Below are 21,632 nucleotides of genomic sequence, written 5' to 3' on the forward strand. Positions count from 1 at the left end.
GTGTGTGTGTGTGTGTGTGTTGTGTGTGTGCGTGCGGTGCGTGCTTGTTTGTTTTAGACGTCTTCATGGGTCCAAATTCCAAAATGGACCTGGAGCTTTCCCATCCGGACCTGATATGCATCTGTTTTTTTTTAAATATAGAGATCGTTCCAAACGGACCTGAGGACAGCTAGAGCCGTTCCGTACAGACCTGGTCGGATCCAGATGCGGTCCTTCTCCTTTAACTTTTAATTCTGTCATTTTAATTCCATCTTCCATTGATTCGTGTAGATATCTTCAAACTTTTGCCACACACAGAGCGAGGCTCTACGGCTGTAGCTTATTTAAGCAATAATGCCCAAGCAGGTGAGGTATATGGCCAATATACCACGGGCTAAGAGCTGTTCTTATGGACACAGCGCTTAGCCGTGGTATATTGGCCATATATCAAAGCCTCAAGGTGCCTTATTGCTATTATAAACGGGTTACCAACGTCATTAGAGCAGTAAAAATAAATGTTTTGTCATACCCATGGTAAACGGTACGATATACCACAGCTGTAGTCAATCAGCATTAACGGCTCGAACCACCCAGTTTATAATGCCGCTTTGATGACTCATGATTGGTCAACAACAAGCTACACGCTCCACTCTTGTATTTGTATTTATTAAGGATCTTTTCCTGGGGTGCAGCAACATTAAGGCAGTTATATACAAAAACTAAATATTACATGACTACATGTCATAATACTTTTCACAACACATTAAGTGTGTGCCATCAGGCCACTACTCTAGTACCACATACAATACATGACCAAATGTATGTGGACACCTGCTCATCGAACATCTCATTCCAAAATCTTACTCATTAATATGGAGTTGGTCCCCCCTTTGCTGCTATAACAGCCTCCATTCTTCTGGGAAGGATTTCCACTAGATGTTGGAACCTTGCTGTGGGGACTTGCTTCCATTCAACCACAAGAGCATTAGTGAGGCTGGGCACTGATGTTGGGCGATTAGTCCTGGCTCGCAGTCGGCGTTCCAATTCATCCCAAAGGTGTTCGATGGGGTTGAGGTCAGGGCTCTGTGCAGGCCAGTCAAGTTCTCCCACACCGATCTCAACCAATCATTTCTGTACGGACCTCGCTTTGTGCACGGGGGCATTGTCATGCTGAAATAGGAAAGGGCCTTCCACCAAACTGTTGCCACAAAGTTGGAAGCACAGAATCGTCTAGAATGTCATTGTATGCTGTATCGTTAAGATTTCCCTTCACTGGAACTAAGGGGCCCGAACCATGAAAAACAGCACCAGACCATTATTCCTCATCTACCAAACTTTACAGTTGGCATTATGATATCGGGCAGGTATGTTCTCCTGGCATCCGCCAAATCTAGATTCATCCGTCGGACTGCAAGATGGGGAAGCGTGTTTCATCACTCCAGAGAACGTGTTTTCACTGCTCCAGAGTCCAATGGCGGCGAGCTTTACACCACTCCAGCCAATGCTTGGCATTGCGCATGGTGATCTTAGCATTGTGTGCAACTGAGGACAGACTATTTTTACACGTGCTGCACGCTTCAACAGTCAGTCGTCCCGTTCTGTGAGCTTGTGTGGCCTACCACCTCGCATCCGAGACGTTGTTGCTCCTAGACGTTTCCACTTCACAATAACAGCACTTACAGTTGACCGGGGCAGCTCTAGTAGGGCAGACATTTGACAAACTTGTTGGAAAGGTGGCATTCTATGACGCTGCCACGTTGAAAGTCACTGAGCTCTTCAGTAAGGCCATTCTACTGCCAATGTTTGTCTATGGAGATTGCATGGCGGTGTGCTCAATTTTATACACCAGTCAGCAATGGGTATGGCTGAAATAGCCAAATCCACTATTGAAGTGATGTCCACACACTGTTGTATATATAGTTTATCTACAATACAAAATCCATGTGTATGTGTGTGTGTAGAGTGTGTGTGTTATCATGTGTGTATGTATCATGTGTATGTGGGTGTCTGTGCCGGTGTGAAAAGCAAGAGAGCAGCATAAATTATAAAATGTAGGCGCTCTCTCTCTCTCTCTCTCTACTGCAGCAGTCACGGTTCTCCTGGCCCTGCCCCTCCCTCTCCTGGCCCTGCCTCTCCCTCTCCTGGCCCTGCCTCTCCCTCTCCTGGCCCTGCCCCTCCTTCACTCCCTCCCTCTCCTGGCCCTGCCTCTCCCTCTCCTGGCCCTGCCCCTCCTTCGCTCCCTCCCTCTCCCTCTCCTGGCCCTGCCCCTCCCTCTTCTGGCCCTGCCTCTCCCTCTCCTGGCCCTGCCTCTCCCTCTCCTGGCCCTGCCCCTCCTTCGCTCCCTCCCTCTCCCTCTCCTGGCCCTGCCTCTCCCTCTCCTGGCCCTGCCCCTCCTTCGCTCCCTCCCTCTCCCTCTTCTGGCCCTGCCTCTCCCTCTTCTGGCCCTGCCTCTCCCTCTCCTGGCCCTGCCTCTCCCTCTCCTGGCCCTGCCTCTCCCTCTCCTGGCCCTGCCCCTCCTTCGCTCCCTCCCTCTCCCTCTCCTGGCCCTGCCCCTCCCTCTTCTGGCCCTGCCCCTCCCTCTCCTGGCCCTGCCTCTCCCTCTCCTGGCCCTGCCCCTCCTTCGCTCCCTCCCTCTCCCTCTCCTGGCCCTGCCTCTCCCTCTCCTGGCCCTGCCCCTCCTTCGCTCCCTCCCTCTCCCTCTTCTGGCCCTGCCCCTCCCTCGCTCCCTCCCTCGCCTACCCCTGCCCCTCACTCCCTCCCTCTCCTGGCCCTGTCCCTTACACTCTCTCTCTCTCTCTCTCTCTCTCTCTCTCTCTCTCTCTCTCTGTCCTGGCCCTGCCCCTTACTCCCTCCCTCTCTCTCTCTCCTGGCCCTACCCCTCGCTCCCTCCCTCCCTCTCCTGCCGTTGATTTTGCTAATTTATTAAAAAAAAAAAACTTAAATCACATTTACATAAGTATTCAGACCCTTTTATCATTACTTTGTTGAAGCACTTTTGGCAGCGATTACAACGTCAAGTCTTCTAGGTTATGATGCTACAAGCTTTGCACACCTGTATTTGGCGAGTTTCTCCCATTCTTCTCAAGCTCTGTCAGGTTGGATGGGGAGCGTCGCTGCACAGCTATTTTCAGGTTTTTCCAGAGATTTTCCATCGGGTTCAAGTCTGGGCTCTGGCTCGGCCATTCAAGGACATTCAGAGACTTGTCCTGATGCCACTCCTGCGTTGTCTTGGCTGTGTGCTTAGGGTCGCTGTCTTGTTGGAAGTTGAACCTTCGCCCCAGTCTGAGTTCCTAACCTGCTCCAGAGCACTTTTCATCAAGGATCTCTCTGTACTTTGCGCCTTTCATCTTTTCCTTGATCTTGACTAGTCTCCCAGTCCCTGCCACTGAAAAACATCCCCACAGCATGATGCTTCCACCACCATGCTTCACCGTAGGGATGGTACCAGATTTCCTCCAGACATGACATTTGGCATTCAGGCCAAAGAGTTCAATCTTGGTTTCATCAGACCAGAGAATCTTGTTTCACTGGTGCCTTTCGTGTGCCTTTTACTGAGGAGTGGCTTCTGTCTGGTCACTCTACCACAAAGGCCTTATTGGTGGAGTCCTGCAAAGATGGTTGTCCTTCTGGAAGGTTCTCCCATCTCCACAGAGGAACTCAGGAGCTCTGTTAGAGTGATCATCGGGTTCTTGCTCACCTCCCTGACCAAGGCCCTTCTCCCCGATTGCTCAGTTTGGCTGGACTGCCAGCTCTAGGAAGAGTCTTGGTGTTTCCAAACTTCTTCCATTTAAGAACGAAGGAGGCCACTGTGTTCTTGGGGACCTTCAATGCTGCAGAAATGTTTTGGTACCGTTCCCCAGATATGTGCCTCGACACAATCCTGTCACAGACAATTCCTTCGATCTCATGGCTTGGTTTTTGCTCTGACATGCACTGTCAACTGTGGGATCTTATATAGACAGGTGTGTATGTTAAATGATTAAGCATCTTGGTGTCTGCGTGCCGGAGGGGAGGCAGAAGGGCGTAAGGGCATATTTACAACTTCTTCCTGACTACTCTATGCCCCGACCGACCCACGCCTCACCGCACAGAGACACCAGAACGCTTTCAGGGATACACTCCACTAATGGGCCCACGAGAGAGAGAGACACACACACACACACACACACACACACACACACACACACACACACACACACACACACACACACACACACACACACACACACACACACACACACACACACACACACACACACACACACGTTTGCCCTCTCTCTCCCATAAACACAAACGCTCTTCTTCACAGTCATTGTCACATTTAAATTGAACTGTCACACTTACCCTCTTGTTACAGTCTCACTCCACACTCAAAGACCAACCCTGTTCCAGTCAGTAAAATGTCCTAACCCATCTCTCCCTCCCTCTCTCTCTGCCTGCAGGACAGTAACATCCAGAAGAAGATAGACCATGAGATCCGGATGCGTGACGGGGCCTGTAAGCTGCTGGCTGCCTGCTCCCAGAGAGACCAGGCCCTAGAGGCCTCCAAGAGCCTGCTCACCTGCAACATCCGCATCATGGCCTTCATGTCAGAGCTGCAGAGGATGAAGGAGGCCCAGGTCATGCAGAGGGTCGCACTAAGGTCAGAGGGTAAACGGGCAAGGCAAGGGGGCGGGGTAGGAACTTAGAGGCGCATAAATGGAGGTATACCCATAGGGTGAAGGGTTTAATGTGTTCTAAGTGTGCAATTGAGCAGGGTTTACAATTAGAATTTCCGTTGTCATCCTCTTCTTTCTGTCTCTACTAGGTCAGCGGATGCAGGGCCCACGGACGACAGACTACCCTGTAAAGGAAAGGTGGCCATCTCAGGTAGGCCCCAGGTGTGTGTGTGTGTGTGTGTGTGTGTGTGTGTGTGTGTGTGTGTGTGTGTGTGTGTGTGTGTGTGTGTGTGGTGTGTGTGTGTGTGTGTGTGTGTGTGTGTGTGTGTGTGTGTGTGTGTGTGTGTGTGTGTTTACCTATGTAAAGGAAAGATGCATGTCTACCCAATAGCAGAGCTTCATGTAGTCCACTTCATCAGCCCCAGGCCCTGACACCCTGTCTCATCTCCTATTATGCCATGCATATGCTGTCCGTCATGCTGAGGGGGGCAGGCTCATGATAAGCAAGATCGTCTCTGGGTCTCTTAGCCACCCCCCAAGGAGGACCCCGCACTAGGGAGGGGTGAGGGTATGTGGGTTATGGAAAGGGGTGAATTTAAAGGGTGAGTGGGATAAGGGGTTAGGCTGGGTGTAAGGGGGGAGAGGGAGGGCTGGGTTTGGGGGGAGAGGGAGGACTGGGTTTGGGGGGAGAGGGAGGACTGGGTTTGGGGGGAGAGGGAGGACTGGGTTTGGGGGGAGGGAGGACTGGGTTTGGGGGAGAGGGAGGACTGGGTTTGGGGGGAGAGGGAGGACTGGGTTTGGGGGGAGAGGGAGGAATGGGTTTGGTGGGGAGAGGGAGGAATGGGTTTAGGGGGGGATGGGTTTGGGTTTGGGGGGAGAGGGAGGACTGGGCTTGGGGGGAGAGGGAGGACTGTGTTTGGGGGGAGAGAAGGAATGGGTTGGGGGGGATGGGTTTGGGGGGAGAGGGAGGACTGGGCTTGGAGGGAGGACTGGGTTTGGGGGGAGAGAAGGAATGGGTTGGGGGGATGGGTTTGGGGGGAGAGGGAGGACTGGGCTTGGGGGGAGAGGGAGGACTGGGCTTGGGGGGAGAGGGAGGACTGTGTTTGGGGAAGAGAAGGAATGGGTTGGGGGGGGGAATGGGTTTGGGGGAGAGGGAGGAATGGGTTTGGGGGGATAAGGAATGAACGGGTGAGGATGACGTTAGGGGGGGAGGGAATGAGGGGGTGAGGATTTAAACATTTTATTGTTTAAAGAAATTATGCAAAAGAGGTGGCAAACAAGTTATGCTGCTCAGCTGATTGGTTGACATATTGTCAATGGAGAAATGTTGTGACTAAACTTAACACAAAGAAAAATAACTTGTATTACCAAATAAAGATAAATTACATAAAACACAATGGAAAAATACTTTGGAGTACCTTAAATGATACCATGGGCAGAAAACCTAATTAATCTCCATCGTTCATTGAAGGTGATGGGTCATTTATAACAAAACCTTTCGATATTGCCAATCATTTCAATGACTATTTCACTACTAAAGTGGAAACACTCAGACATGAAATGACAACATTGAACAGTGAACCATCATATTTTTGTATAAAAGATCTAATAATGAAAGAAGAGGATTGCTGTTTTTATTTTGGTCAAGTCCGTGTGGGAGAGGTGGAAAAGCTATTGATGGGAAACTGTTGAGAATGGTAGCAGACTGTGTTAAAATATACTCAGCAAAAACAGAAATGTTCCTTTTTCAGGACCAAGTCTTTCAAAGATAATTTGTAAAAATCCAAATAACTTCACAGATATTCATTGTAAAGGGTTTAAACACTGTTTCCCATGCTTGTTTAATGAACCATAAACAATTAATGAACATGCACATGTGGAATGGTCGTTAAGACACTAACAGCTTACAGACGGTAGGCAATTAAGGTCACAGTTATGAAAACTTAGGACACTAAAGAGGCCTTTCTACTGACTCTGAAAAACACCAAAAGAAAGATGCCCAGGGTCCCTGCTCATCTGTGTGAACGTGCCTTAGGCATGCTGCAAGGAGGCATGAGGACTGCAGATGTGTCCAGGGCAATAAATTGTAATGTCTGTACTGTGAGACGCCTAAGGCAGCGCTACAGGGAGACAGGTTTGACAGTTGATCGTCCTCACAGTGGCAGACCACGTGTAACAACACCTGCACAGGATCGGTACATCTGAATGTTACACCTGCCGGATGGGTACAGGATGGCAACAACAACTGCCCGAGTTACACCAGGAATGCACAATCCCTCCATCAGTGCTCAGACTTTCCGCAATAGGCTGAGAGAGGCTCAACCGAGGGCTTGTAGGCCTGTTGTAAGGCAGGTCCTCACCAGACATCACGGTAACAACGTTGCCTATGGGCACAAACCCATCGTCGCTGGACCAGACAGGACTGGCAAAAAGTGCTCTTCACTGACGAGTTGCGGTTTTGTCTCACCAGGGGTGATAGTCGGATTCGCGTTTATCGTCGAAGGAATGAGCGTTACACCGAGCCCTGTACTCTGGAGCGGGATCGATTTGGAGGTGGAGGGTCCGTCATGGTCTGGGGCGGTGTGTCACAGCATCATCAGACTATTTACACAAATATTTACAAATGTTAAGTTTGCTAAAAATAAACGCAGTTGACCGTGAGAGGATGTTTCATTTTTTACATGTCATTTAGCAGACGCTTTTATCCAAAATGACTTAGTCAGGCGTGCATTTCTTTTTTTAAATGTATTTATGGTCCTGGTATTCGAACCCACAATCTTGGCATTGCAAGCACCATGCTCTACCAACGGAGCCGTATTACCACCCCTATTTGCTATATCTTTAACCAAACGTATAGGAGAGTGTGTCCACAGGCATGGAAGGAAGCTAAAGTAATTCCACTGCCTAAAAATAGTAAAGCACCCTTTGCTGGCTCTAACAGCCGCCCAATCAGTTTGCTGCCTATTCTTAGTAAATTGATGGAGAGGATTGTGTTTGACCAAATACAATGCTATTTTTCAGACAAGTTAACTACTGACTTTTGTCGTGTCTTTGGCTATGCCGGATTAAGTGATATGACATGCTATTCTATAAAATCCTTTCTCTGTAATTAATATTACCTGATTGAGCTAATCATGTAAATGTAATTAACTAGAAAGTTGTGGCACCACGAAATAATATTTATAGAGCTGTTATCTTCCGAATAAACTCTTAAAGACCTAGTAATATTTTACATCAATGGCAGTCAATGTTAATCGTCACATTATTTCAGTCTCATCTGAAAGTTGTAAATTCTTGGTTATCTTCACGAACCCTGGCTAACAAGTTGAATCAGCAATACAAAATTGGGTTTAATTATTTATTTACTAAATACCTAACTAATCACACAGAATTACATATACACAGAATGAATCATACCTTGATTACCAATTATGTCATAAAGGAAAACGTCCCTGGTGGGTTGGGTTTGAGTGAAAGAGCGGGAAGACTGAGGAACAAAGGGAGAAGCTGTGCTATCGTAAATACAATATCCTATGCATTCTAAATTACCGCCCATTTGGAAAAGGAAAATGCAATAAATATTTACTCTGAGCTGCGCTTCAATAGGTTGGTGGTAGATGGAAGGCCGTGTTGCCCAACAGAGTCCTTTGTCCTTTGAAGAGTGTCTCTGGTGGTGAACGGGATACGTTGTAGTGTCGTCGTTGTGTGGTAGACGGGATACTCTGTCTGTCCTTTCCTAGCCCACATTTACAGCTGCTGTTGCTAACTCAACGGCTAGGATGTCTCACTTCTTTAGTGAATAAGAGTTCAAAGTTCATACCATTCACAACCAAAGCTCACGCTGAGGTTGGCTTAGTTCTGTAGTTGACATGTTAGTCCTTTTTAACGTATGGACCGTCGTCCTCGGAACAGGAGGTTACATTTTTGTCAAGGGCTTTAAATAGTGGAGGGAGAAGGGTGTGTTTTCATAGTTTTATAACCCATGTCTCTTCACAGGGGCGGGCCACTGATTAGCAGAGCCCTAACCTTATGAAAACCCAAATCTCTCATTTGGAAGCTAAAATTACATTTAATCTTTTCACCAATAATTTTAAATTCAAAGATTTAAATTGCTCAACAATTCCATGTGAATCTGATAACTCTGTGTAGACTTTCCACTGTAGAGTTTGTCATCCTATCATTGATGAGAATGTCTCAGATGACAACCGAACTGACATCATATTCATTAAGTACCAACGCATATGTTCAACTGGTCGGATTACGAAAATATGGTACATTTCCCCCCAACTTCTTTGATGTTCCCAGACTCTGTTTAACAAAGGCTATTCAAGAGTCCCTCTGTAGAGTCAAGAGAGAGAGGGAAGGGAGAAAGTTATTTATGGGGGGGGGGTCATAAACCTTACCCACAGGCCAGTGTCATGACACTTTCATCATGGGTATAGAGGGCACTCAACTACTACTGCACTGACTTAGATGACTGATGATTGGTTAATGGTAATGGATAATAAGTTGGAGCTATATTGTTAGGTTTCAGTGCAGCCTTTGATGTTATTGATTATAAATAGAAAAAACAAACTTGCAGTGGCTTTACATCACCTGTCATCACATGGTTGGAGAGTTATTTATCCCCCCCAAAAAACAGAGAATATTATTCAATGGAAGCTTCTCTGACATCAGATATGTACAGTGCGGTGTCCCTCAGGGCAGTTGCCTTGGAACGTTACTCTTCTCTATTTTTACAAATTATTTGCCACTGGTCTTACACAAAGCTAGAATGAGTATGTATGCGGCTGATTCCACACTCTACATGTCAGCACCCAAAACCAGTGAGCTCACTGAAATTTGTGTTTGATTCAAAATATTTAGTACGTTGACATGCACAGTAATAATTCGATATTCAACTGATTATGTCAGTAGGCAGATTATGCAATAGTCATGTAAACACCTTATTCTACTTATCTTAATCGGCGTACGGTCAAAATCGAAATAAGCATCTGCTGATTAAAACACCTGGTTTTCTGGGCAATCTTTTGAATTATCAGGACGTGTAAACATCTTAATGGGCATTCCAGTGGTGTATCTGATCTGCCAGCACCGGGAGCTCAAATCTCTCTCTTTAGCGCGAGTGAAGTGAGTTCGGAACTGGATGTACATGTCTTAGAAGTAGTTTTCACAAACAAACATATATTATGTCCGAAACTCAGAACAAATATGCTTCCCAAAAATAACATGGTCGCTGTGGTAGAACGTTTAGTTTGATTGGCAATTTTCGGCATTGATCAGAGTGCCATCAGGTAGCCTGATTTCAGATGTGTCCATGTAAACAGGATTATTAAAGAAATCGTTCTTCTTCCAAAGCATTTAAATGTTATAATCAAACTATTATATTAATCTGAGTATCCACAATAGTCTCATTATTGTTTGCATGTGAACATACTCCTACTCATTAAAGGGTGTGATCATTGCGCAAGTTGAGGAAGCCAAACTTCTAGGTATAACATTGGATGGTCAGTTATCATGGGCAGTGGTCTGTTATACAATATATTTTTTAGACAAAAGTCAACTGTACTAGTTGTTCAGGCTTTGGTCCTATCTTGATAACTGTCTGGTAATATGGTCATGTACTGCAAAGAAAGACCTAGCAAACCTGCAGCTGGCTCAAAACAGAGCAGCACACCTTTCCCTTAACACACCCATCATTTTTTGTTGTTGTATTGTTTGTATAATGTTTTAGTTGCATTGTTTGGATATCGTTGTATTTTACATTTGTGTGACTTTCCTTGTCTATCAATGTTTTGTTACTTGCCATGTTTTTTGTGGACCCTACGAAGTGTAGCTGCTGCTTCGGCAAAAGCTAATGGGGATCATAATAAACTAAACGAAATAAAAGGATGAGGGTGGGAGTAGAAAGGAAAATAGGTAATTAAAGGATTATGATGAACTGCGCTGGCTCAGTGGGAGGACAGGAGGACAGAGGGCTCTGAGGCCTGTCTGTCTGCTTCGGACTGCTCTCAGATAGAGGGGCACACACACACACAAAGGGAGTTGTTGAGTTGATGAACAGAAGTTGTGACTTATCATTGATTGACTGGGTAGACAGGAAGCCATTTAGCTAGTAAGCTCAGTTCAGAGCATGGACTATGTTAGACTAGACATCCACTGTACAGAAATTCATCATACACACACAAGCGCGCGCACACACACACAGATCACACACCACACACACACAGATCACACACCACACACACACACACAGATCACACACCGAGTGGCATTATGACAGTGACTGCCTGATGGAGGAGATAAAAGATCAGGGATCTGTGTGTGTGTGTGTGTGTGTGTGTGTGTGTGTGTGTGTGTGTGTGTGTGTGTGTGTGTGTGTGTGTGTGTGTGTGTGTGTGTGTGTGTGTGTGTGTGTGTGTGTGTGTGTGTGTGTGTGTGTGTGTGTGGTACGTGTTTCTGTGTGTGTGTGTGTGTGTACGTTACATTTGTGGCTGATTTCACTGTCACTCTGACTGTCCTTTGTCATTGCAGACCTGCGGATCCCTCTCATGTGGAAAGACACAGAGTACTTCAAGAATAAAGGAGGTGAGGAGTCAGTGTGCAAGAACTGGTGTGAATAGACTCATCAATGTGCTATTATCCATTGCTTTGATTTTGTGTGAAGAGATGTGATGTGAGTCAACTGAGTGAGTGAAGCCATGTGAATCGATTCGAATTTGGGTAAAGTGGTATCCACAAAGCCTCCCAGGGTAGGAGTGCTGATCTAGAATCAGTTTAATCTTTTAGATGATAATGAATAACATTACATGGACAGGTGGGAGATCGGATCCTATGTCAGCACTCCTACTCTGAGACGCTTTGGGCCCTGGGCAAGAAAACTCTTAATGTATTAGAACTGAAGCACTGAACATTTGACCATAACAGTTCATGCTCTTTTAAAAAGACGTGTAGATCTTAACTTCTATACGGCTATTGAAATGTATGTACGTTTCTATTTTTCCCTCTGTAAAGTCAGCAGCTCACTGACAAGCAGACATTCCAACAGTAAGTGATTGGGTATGATGGCCTCGGGCTTAGAAACCTGCCGCGCAGACAGCCCTCTTCTGTTCTGTTGTCTTTGTCTGTGCTACTGCAGCAAAGAGGCCTGGATCTGCGTAGGATCTGGTAATTGTAGTTCTAGGTGCTCTTTTGATACTGCTGTGTTCTGGTTTATATTGACTGCTACGTGTTATGGTAAAAAGACTCCTTGGTGAGGTCTGAAACCCGACTCCTTGGTGAGGTCTGAAACCCGACTCCTTGGTGAGGTCTGAAACCCGACTCCTAGGTGAGGTCTGCATGAGCTAATAGATCTATACGCATACTAATGAACTCCAGGGACAGGAGCCTTGGTGGAGCTTAATGAGGCAATTAGTGCAGGTTGTTAAGTGCAGTGGGAAGATAAGGAAGCCCAAGATGGCAAGGACAGAGTGTGTGCTTTTGATACATGCATGCACATACACACCTGCACTCACACTCCCAAATACATTTAGTGTAAAATGATACACTCACACTCCCAAATACATTTAGTGTAAAATGATACACTCACACACCGTGCTGCATGTGAAGAACACTCTTAAAGCTACTTAGGCCAGACTCTCACAGTGCGGCTGTCCAAGTCCAACAGCTGCTAGAGTTGGTGTTGTTCCTCCCAGTCTGGCCAGTGTGACAGCCAAACCCACAATCCTCCAATCATTTACTCTGTAGCCTCCGTCTGTTTAAAACATCCACAGAGGGTGCAGATAGTGCCAGAGGAGTTCTCAAGTGGGGAAATCTAGTCAAATGTCTTCCACATGCTGCTTTTCTCACTTCTCTCTCTCTCTCTCTACCTCTCTCTCTCTCTACCTCTCTCTCTCTCTCTACCTCTCTCTCTCTACCTCTCTCTCTACCTCTCTTCTACCTCTACCTCTCTCTCTACCTCTACCTCTCTCTCTACCTCTACCTCTCTCTCTACCTCTATCTCTCTCTACCTCGCTCTCCCTCTACCTCTCTCCCTCTACCTCTCTCCCTCTACCTCTCTCTCTCTACCTCTCTCTCTCTACCTCTCTCTCTCTCTCTACCTCTCTCTCTCTCTCTACCTCTCTCTCTCTCTCTCTACCTCTCTCTCTCTCTACCTCTCTACCTCTCTCTCTCTCTCTCTCTCTACCTCTCTCTCTCTCTTCTCTCTACCTCTCTCTCTCTCTCTCTCTACCTCTCTCTCTCTCTCTCTACCTCTACTCTCTCTACCTCTCTCTACCTCTCTCTCTACCTCTCTCTCTACCTCTCTCTCTCTCTCTCTACCTCTCTACCTCTCTCTCTACCTCTCTCTCTACCTCTCTACCTCTCTACCTCTCTCTACCTCTCTCTCTACCTCTCTCTCTCTACCTCTCTCTCTCTACCTCTCTCTCTCTCTCCCTCTCTCTCTCTCCCTCTCTCTCTACCTCTCTCTACCTCTCTCTCTCTCTCTCTCTCTCTACCTCTCCCTCTCTCTGTCTACCTCTCTCTCTATCTCTCTCTGTCTACCTCTCTCTCTATCTCTCTCTGCCTACCTCCCCTCTTCTCTCTGTCTACCTCTCTCTCGCTCTGTCTACCTCTCTCTCTACCTCTCTTCTCTCTCTCTCTACCTCTCTCTACCTCTCTCTCTCTACCTCTCTCTCTCTCTACCTCTCTCTCTCTCTACCTCTCTCTCTCTCTCTCTACCTCTTCTCTCTCTACCTCTCTCTCTCTACCTCTCTCTCTCTCTACCTCTCTCTCTCTCTCTACCTCTCTCTCTCTCTCTACCTCTCTTTCTCTCTCTACCTCTCTCTCTCTCTACCTCTCTTCTCTCTACCTCTCTCTCTCTCTACCTCTCTCAGAGCTGCATCGGTGTGCAGTGTTCTGTCTGCTCCAGGTGGGGGCGGAGATCCACGACACAGACATGGTGATAGTGGACCGGACACTCACCGACATCTGCTTTGACAACACCATAGTGTTGTAAGTCCTATTTGGGTTGTGTTGTATCTAAGGCTGCGTTTACACAATTATTGGCAAAAGAGCTAATCTGATTGGTCAAAATACCAATTAGTGGAAATATATCAGAATTGGGCTGCCTGTGTAAACACAGCCTTGCTGTCTTATCTTTCATATAGAGAGTGTTGTTTGGTCTGTATAAGGGCATGTTTATTTAATGTCATGATTGTATGATAAAGATAGATAAGATTAAGGTAGATAATGGATATATTTTTGAAATCCTGTATCAGTAACTGATACATATATAGTACCAGTCAAAAGTTTGGACACACCTACTCATTCAAGGGTTTTTCTTTATTTTTACTGTTTTCTACATTGTAGAATAATAGTGAAGACATCAAAACTATGAAATAACACATATGGAATCATGTAGTAATCAAAAGAGTGTTCAACAAATCAAAATACATTTTATATTTGAGATTCTTCAAAGTAGCCACCCTTTGCCTTGATGACAGCTTTGCACACTCTCAACCAGCTTTACCTGGAGTGCTTTTCCAACAGTTTTGAAGGAGTCCCCACATATGCTGAGCACTTGTTGACTGCTTTTCTTTCACTCTGTGGCCCAAATCTTCCAAAACCATCTCAATTGGGTTGAGGTCGGGTGATTGTGGAGGCCGGGTCATCTGATGCAGCACTCCATCACTCTCCTTCTTGGTCAAATAGCCCTTACACAGCCTGGAGGTCTGTTGGGTCATTGTCCTGTTGAAAAACAAATGACAGTCCCACTAAGTGCAAACCATGTGGGATGGCATATCGCTGCAGAATGCTGTGGTAGCCATGCTGGTTAAGTGTGCCTTGAATTCTAAACAAATCACTGACAGTGTCACTGTCACCAGCAATGTACCATCACACCTGCGCCTCCATGCTTCACGGTGGGAACCACACATGCGGAGATCATCCGTTCACCTACTCTGCATCTCACAAAGACACGGCGGTTGGAACCAAAAATCTGAAATTTGGACTCATCAGACCAAAGGACAGATTTCCACCGGTCTAATATCCATTGCTTGTGTTTCTTGGCCCAAGAAAGTCTCTTGTTCTTATTGGTGTCCTTTAGTAGTGGTTTCTTTGCAGCAATTCGACCACGAAGGCCTGATTCACACAGTCTCCTCTAAACAGTTGATGTTGAGATGTCTCTGTTACTTGAACTTTGTGAAGCATTTATTTGGGATGCAATTTCTGAGGCTGGTAACTCTAATGAACTTATCCTCAGTAGTAGAGGTAACTCTTGGTCTTCCTTTCCTGTGGCGTTACTCATGAGAGCCAGTTTCAACATAGTGCTTGATGGTTTTTCCGACTGCAGTTGAAGAAACGTTAAAAGTTCTTGACATTTTCCGCATTGACTGACCTTCATGTCTTAAAGTAATGATGGACTGTCGTTTGTCTTTGCTTATTTGTTCTGTTCTTGCCATAACATGGACTTGGTCTTTTACCAAATAGGGCTATCTTCTATATACCCCCCTACCTTGTCACAACACAACTGATTGGCTCAAACACATTAAGAAGGAAAGACATTCCACAAATGAACTTTTAACAAGGAATACCTGTTAATTGAAATGCATTCCAGGTGATTACCTCATGAAGCTGGTTGAGAGAATGCCAAGAGTTTGCAAAGCTGTCACCAAGGCAAAGGGTGGTTACTTTGAGGAATCTCAAATATAAAATATATTTTGATTTGTTTATCACTTTTATGATTACTAAATATTCCATATGTGTTATTTCATCGTTTTGGTGTCTTCACTATTATCCTACAATGTAGAAAATAGTAAAAATAAAGAAAAACCCTTGAATGAGTAGGTGTCCAAACTTTTGACTGGTACTGTACACTGACTGTACAAACCATTATGAACACCTGCTCTTTCCATGACATAGACTGACAGGTGGATCCAGGTGAAAGCTATGATCCTTTATTGATGTCACTTGTTAAATCCACTTCAATCAGTGTAGATGAAGGGGAGGAGACAGGTGAAAGAAGGATGTTTAAGCCTTGAGATTATTGAGACATGGATTGTGTATGTGTGCCATTCACCAGTTGAGGGTGAATGGGCAAGACAAAATATTTTAGTATGGTAGTAGGTGCCAGGCGCATTGGTTTGTGTTATGAACTGCAATGTTGCTGGGGTTTTCACGCTCAACAGTTTCCCGTATGTATCAAGAATGGTCCACCACCCAAAGGACATCCAGCCAACTTGACACAACTGTGGGAAGCATTGGAGTCAACATGGACCAGCATCCCTGTAGAACACGTTCAACACCTTGTAGAGTCCATGAGCTGACAAATTGAGGCTGTTCTGAGAGCAAAAGGGGCTGCAACTGAATATTAGGAAGGTGTTCTTAATGTTTGTACACTCAGTGTACATTCTGTGTATGTATAAGCATGTGTTTTCGGTGTGTGTGACTGTGTGTGTTTGTATATATTTGTTTTTGCTGTGTGCATGCATTTCTATGCACGTATAACTGTGTATCTCTCCATATGTGTTTGCCGTATCAAGCAGCGAGGCCAGCCCGGGATTTGAGCTGCGCGTGGAGATGTACAGCTGCTGTTCAGAGGAGGACTACTCGACAGGGAGCACGTCTCGGAAACTAGCCAGCAAACTGAGCAGCTCTCTGGGCCGTTCGGCAGGGAAGAAGCTCCGCGTCGCCATGGACCCTGGAGCCTGCAGCCCCATCAGCAACGGAGGAGGAGCCACGCTGCTGCTGCCTCTGCCCACAGTGGTGTGAGTGTGTTTATGTTGTGTACACACGCTACTTCTCTAGTGATATTCACACACCCTGAGACGTATTTCTAGGCATGTAGTGTACAGTCATTCATACAGACACACGTATGCAGTCCTGCAGCGAAACACCCACACAAAGTCACTGACGTAGACACCGACGTGTGTATTTAGTACCACAGTCACACAGCTCACCAGTGCCTCTGCCATGTGTTCTGTTCACAGGGGACCGAAGTACCATCTCTTGGCCCACACCACCCTGTCACTGTCACACGTCCAGGACAGCTTCCGCACACATGACCTCAGCATCTCGGGCAACGGTAGATCACAGTAGGGATGTGGTTTATCCATGTACAGTAAATATGGGTCAGACTTCTCTTTCTCTCCCTCCCTCTGTTTCAGTACCTCTCGCTCTCTCAGCCCTCCACACCTCTCTGATTCAGAGGGGTTGGGTTAAATGCAGAAGACAACATTTTGGTTGAATGCATTGTTGTGCTACTGACTAGATATCCTCTTTCCCCATGTCTTTCTCTCTCCATTTATCCCAGTCTCCCTCCCTCTCCCAGCCACGATGTTAGCTGTCTGACAGTCATTGTCAAGGTCATAGTAATAAATTGGAGTCAGTGCTGTGTAAAACTCCAATGATGAGGTGTACAGGGGAGTAGACACCATGACATGTGCTGCTGCTTAATTCATTGCCCCTTACTTACAGCTGTAATAAAGTTTGATGGGCACTCCACTGTTGTTCGGGGCTCACCTTGCAGCTGTGACACTTTATTCCCTGCTATTGTGTGTGTGTGTGTGTGTGTGTGTGTGTGTGTGTGTGTGTGTGTGTGTGTGTGTGTGTGTGTGTGTGTGTGTGTGTGTGTGTGTGTGTGTGTGTGTGTGTGTGTGTGTGTGTGTGTGTGTGTAGATGTTTCATTCCTTTCTCTCTCTATCCCCCTGTCGTTCCCTGTAGAGGAGTGTTCACACTGGGTGCCTCTCTACGGCAATGTGTGTTGTCGCCTGGCTGCCCAGCCTCACTGTATGACCCAACAGATGATGAGCGGCTGCTTGAAGGTCAAGGTGAGGGTGTCTGTGTGTGTTTGAGAGGATAGCAAGGCATGTCTCTCTCTCTCTAATTAGCGTCTCTATCTCTCACAGCAGTTTGGAGGTGACCCTCAGAGTTGGACAAACGTCTACGGCGTCCTTAAAGGGACAAACCTTTTCTGTTACCACCGGCAAGAGGATGTAGAGGCTAACATAGAGCCGGCTTTTACCATTTCCATCAATAAGGTCAGTGGATGGAGAAAAAAAACGTCCCACATACGCACACTCTCAACATGAAACAATAAAGCATGCTAGCTGGTGGCCCCTGACCCACAGCAAAAAGTCCTCATTCAGCTTCAGACAGAGACAGTTCTGTAGAATCATGCATCAATCAGCAGCTCTGACTGCTCTGCTCTCAGGATCAAGCTGAACCCAGTGAGGCGGAACAGGGCACTGCTGCCACCTACTGGTGGGGATGGGGAAATACATTTGGAGTACTGTCTTTAGGGTGTCACAATAATATCTCCTTTCTCCTGAAATGTACACTCGTTTACTACTTCCCAAAGCATTGGATTGGTGGAGGCAGGGGCTACAGGAAGTTTCCACCCATTATACCAGTCATTTCCTTTCAAATTAGTGAAGGGAAGTGAACATGTGCACACTTTGGGAGGAATGAGAGACAATTGGGACGTATTTAACTAGGCAAGTCAGTTATGAACAAATTCTTATTTACAATGACGGCCTACCCCGGGCCAAACCTGGACCATGCTGGGCCAATTGTGCACCGCCCTATGGGACTCTCAATCACGGCCGGATGTGATACAGCCTGGATAGCTGATAACTGGGACAGATTCATGCTTGAGGTTACTTGAGTGGACTTGGCATATATGTCACTCACTGCTCTGTGTGTCAGTAAGTGCATTCACGCACTGTGAGTTGACGAGAAAATAAATGCTTTGATGCTTAAATTCATCTTTTTGGGGGGGTTATTGAATCATTTGGTCAAATGCAACACTATTAGCTGATTGTGTGTGTGTGTATCCGGTGTGTTAGAAGACGAGAATACGGGCGTCGGAGAAGGACCGCCACAATAAGGCCCAGAGTATCTGTATCAGTAACCATTATGGAGGAGAGGAGGTGACACACACACTCTCAGCAGACAGTCGTGAAGACACACACCGCTGGATGGAGGCCTTCTGGCAACAGTTCTATGACATGAGTAAGTAGGCTGATCACATGATTAGGGGCCTGAGTTCTTCATTGGTGAGCTCAGGGGAAAACTCCTGGCCCTAGAGTAGACATACACACCCTACACTATAGGTCCTGATATGCTCTTGTTCATGTGCTCATTGACTCCTGATGTGTCGTTAGTGGTTTTCTCAGGTTGATTGGATGTTGGAAGATGACTGACAGTTTCCTTCTTCCCTGCAGGCCAATGGAAGCAGTGCTGTGACGACTTAATGAAGATTGAGCTGCCATCGCCCCGGAAACCAACCCTGGTCACATCGAAACAGGGTTCTCTTTACCACGAAATGGGTAAGACAGCGACCCAAATTGTCCATAATACTTTTTATATGATTCAGTAATATGTTGTGGACACTTAGACTTGAGTTTCTTTCCGCTTTTATTTATTAGTAATAAATCTAGAACATATAGTAATTTGTTAGTTAGTTTATAAGTTTAGGGTTACAAAAATCATAGCTTAATAATAGGTTAATAGGTTTACAAAAACAAATACATTTAAATATATACGGAACAAAAATATATAAATACAACATGCAACAATTTCAATGATTTTACTCAGTTACAGTTCATATAAGGAAATCAGTCAATAGAAATAAATAAATGAGGCACTAATCTATAGATTTCACATGACGGGGCAGGGGCGCAGCCATGGGTAGGCCCACCCACTTGGGAGACAGGCCCAGCCAATAAATAAAAAATCCCGGAAAAAATGGCTTTATTACAGACAGAAATACTTCTCAATTTCATCAGCTGTCGGGGTGGCTGGTCTCAGATGATCCCACAGGTAAAGAAGCCGGATGTGGAGGTCCTGGGCTGGCGTGGTTATACGTGGTCTGCAGTTGTGTGGCTGGTTCAATGTACTGCCAAATTCTCTAAAACAACCTTGGAGGCGGCTTATGGTAGAGAAATTCTCTGTCAACAGCTCTGGTGGACATTCCTGCAGTCAGCATGCCAATTGCACACTCCATCAAAACTTGAGACATCTGTGTCATTTTGTTGTGTGACAAAACTGCACATTTTAGAGTGGCCTTTTATTGTCCTCAGCACCAGGTGCATCTGTGTAATGATCATGCTGTTTAATCAGCTTCTTGATATGCCACACCTGTCAGGTGGATGGATTATCTTGGCAAAAGAGAAATGCTCACTACCAGGGATGTAAACAAATGTGTGGGCAAAATCTTAGAGAAATACGTTTTTTGTGCGTATGGAACATTTCTGGGATTTTTATTTCAGCTCATGAAACATGGGACAACACTTTAAATTTTGTTCAGTATATTTCCAGAGGATATAGTCCCCTTAACCACATGCGTGTTTCTGACTGTTCTAACAGTGGTGGTACATATGCATGAGCTCTCCATCGGACTCTACTCTGAGCTGCCTGCCACCACACTAGCACACCAACCAACCTCTATGCATAATGGATGGAAGTGTTCTTTTCTCTGACGTGCTGACTCTCTCTCTCTCTTCCTTTATCTCTCTCTCTCTTTGTGTTTCTCATTCCTTCCTTTTTGGCTATCACCTTCCCTGCCACTCTCCCTTGTTCCTGTGCTCAAATTACATTTCCCCCCTTTTTCCCACCATTATCATTCTATTCCCATCATTGTTAATTTTACACTCCAATGGAATTCTAATATTCATACATTCTAAATGAACTCCTTTTTACCGCGTTATGCACATCAATTTATTCCCCAAATCATGTATCACAACTTTATTTCACCCTGCCCGTCAATGCACATACCTGCCCCCCCCCCCTGGACCCTAGCCCCCCTCACCATCCCGTCCTGTGAGGGTATCTTGCTGCAGGATAATGCTGTGTCTGCTGAGATTCGTGCTCTGCTCTCCTCCTATTACAACGACAGGTGAAGTACCAGTGGGGTCCACTCACACACTGCAGTATTGAACCTGACCCCACCCCCCCTTCAACTAGCATCACCAAGTCTAGGTCTAGCCTCTCTGAACTGTATTCCACTGTCTCAGCGTTATTAGGACGGTCTGTCCGACCACAGTAATGACTTTCCTCTGTTCCTCCTAGTTATTGACACCTCTGATGACATCAGTACGGTGACGGACATCCTGGCGCGGCGGATGGAGGAGCTGGAGCTGAGGAGCCAGCTGGGGACCTCTCCTCCCTGGATGTCCCTGTTCGAGGAGTCTCCTGGTTGCCCCCGCACCCACAACCGCCTCCCCCACAGCCCCTGCGCTGCCCCCGGCCCGGCCTGCTCTCCTCAGAAGCCAGCCTGACCTCGGACAGCGACAGCCCCTGCAGCACCAGCCCTTGCTCCCGCTACAGTGGCTGGGCAGAGCCCCTCTCCCTCTCCTCCCCCTCCTCACACTTCCGCCCCCGCACCCTCTCCCTGGACGCCAAGCTCAGCACCCTCAGGGGCAGGGGGTATGGAGGGGTGTTACAGTGCTCCTGTCAGCCCCCCTCCTCCTCCTCCCTTGCCCCCATCCCAGCCCAATGCGTCCCCCAGGCCACCCTGTCCTGCTCCAGCTCTACCTCCAGTAACAGCTCCAGCGAGGGCAGCCACAGCCCTGAGTTGTCAGACGGCACCCCTTTCTCACGCCCCTCTTCGGCCCGTCAGAGCCTCAGGAACTTGAGGGCTAAACTGGACCCCCGGAATTGGCTCCAGAGCCAGGTATAACCCAGCTCAGACCCCACTCATCTAAACCACAGAGCCAGGTATAACCCAGCTCAGACCCCACTCATCTAAACCACAGAGCCAGGTATAACCCAGCTCAGACCCCACTCATCTAAACCACAGAGCCAGGTATAACCCAGCTCAGACCCCCAGATCACCCAAGGTCCTGGTAAGAACTGACAGGAAGGAAGCCCCCACTTCCTCTCTGATGAAAGGGCGTTGGTATTAACTGGAATGACTTCACTCTAATGACAGGAGAATTGTGAATTGTCAGTGTATGGGAATGTTTAGTATCTGAATGTGGTCAGAGGGTTGTTGGTGTAACTTGTGATCTATTCAAA

At 46.6% G+C, this 21,632-nt stretch overlaps 2 pseudogenes; both read left to right on the forward strand.

Moving 5' to 3' along the window:
- The window catches only part of LOC120043097, a 47,027-nt pseudogene extending 25,633 nt beyond the window's left edge, over positions 1-21,394 (forward strand).
- On the forward strand, positions 334-21,313 carry LOC120043098 (annotated as a pseudogene).
- Positions 21,395-21,632: the final 238 nt, after the last annotated feature.

The sequence above is a fragment of the Salvelinus namaycush genome, unplaced genomic scaffold, assembly GCF_016432855.1.
Source record: "Salvelinus namaycush isolate Seneca unplaced genomic scaffold, SaNama_1.0 Scaffold867, whole genome shotgun sequence".
NCBI lineage: Eukaryota > Metazoa > Chordata > Actinopteri > Salmoniformes > Salmonidae > Salvelinus > Salvelinus namaycush.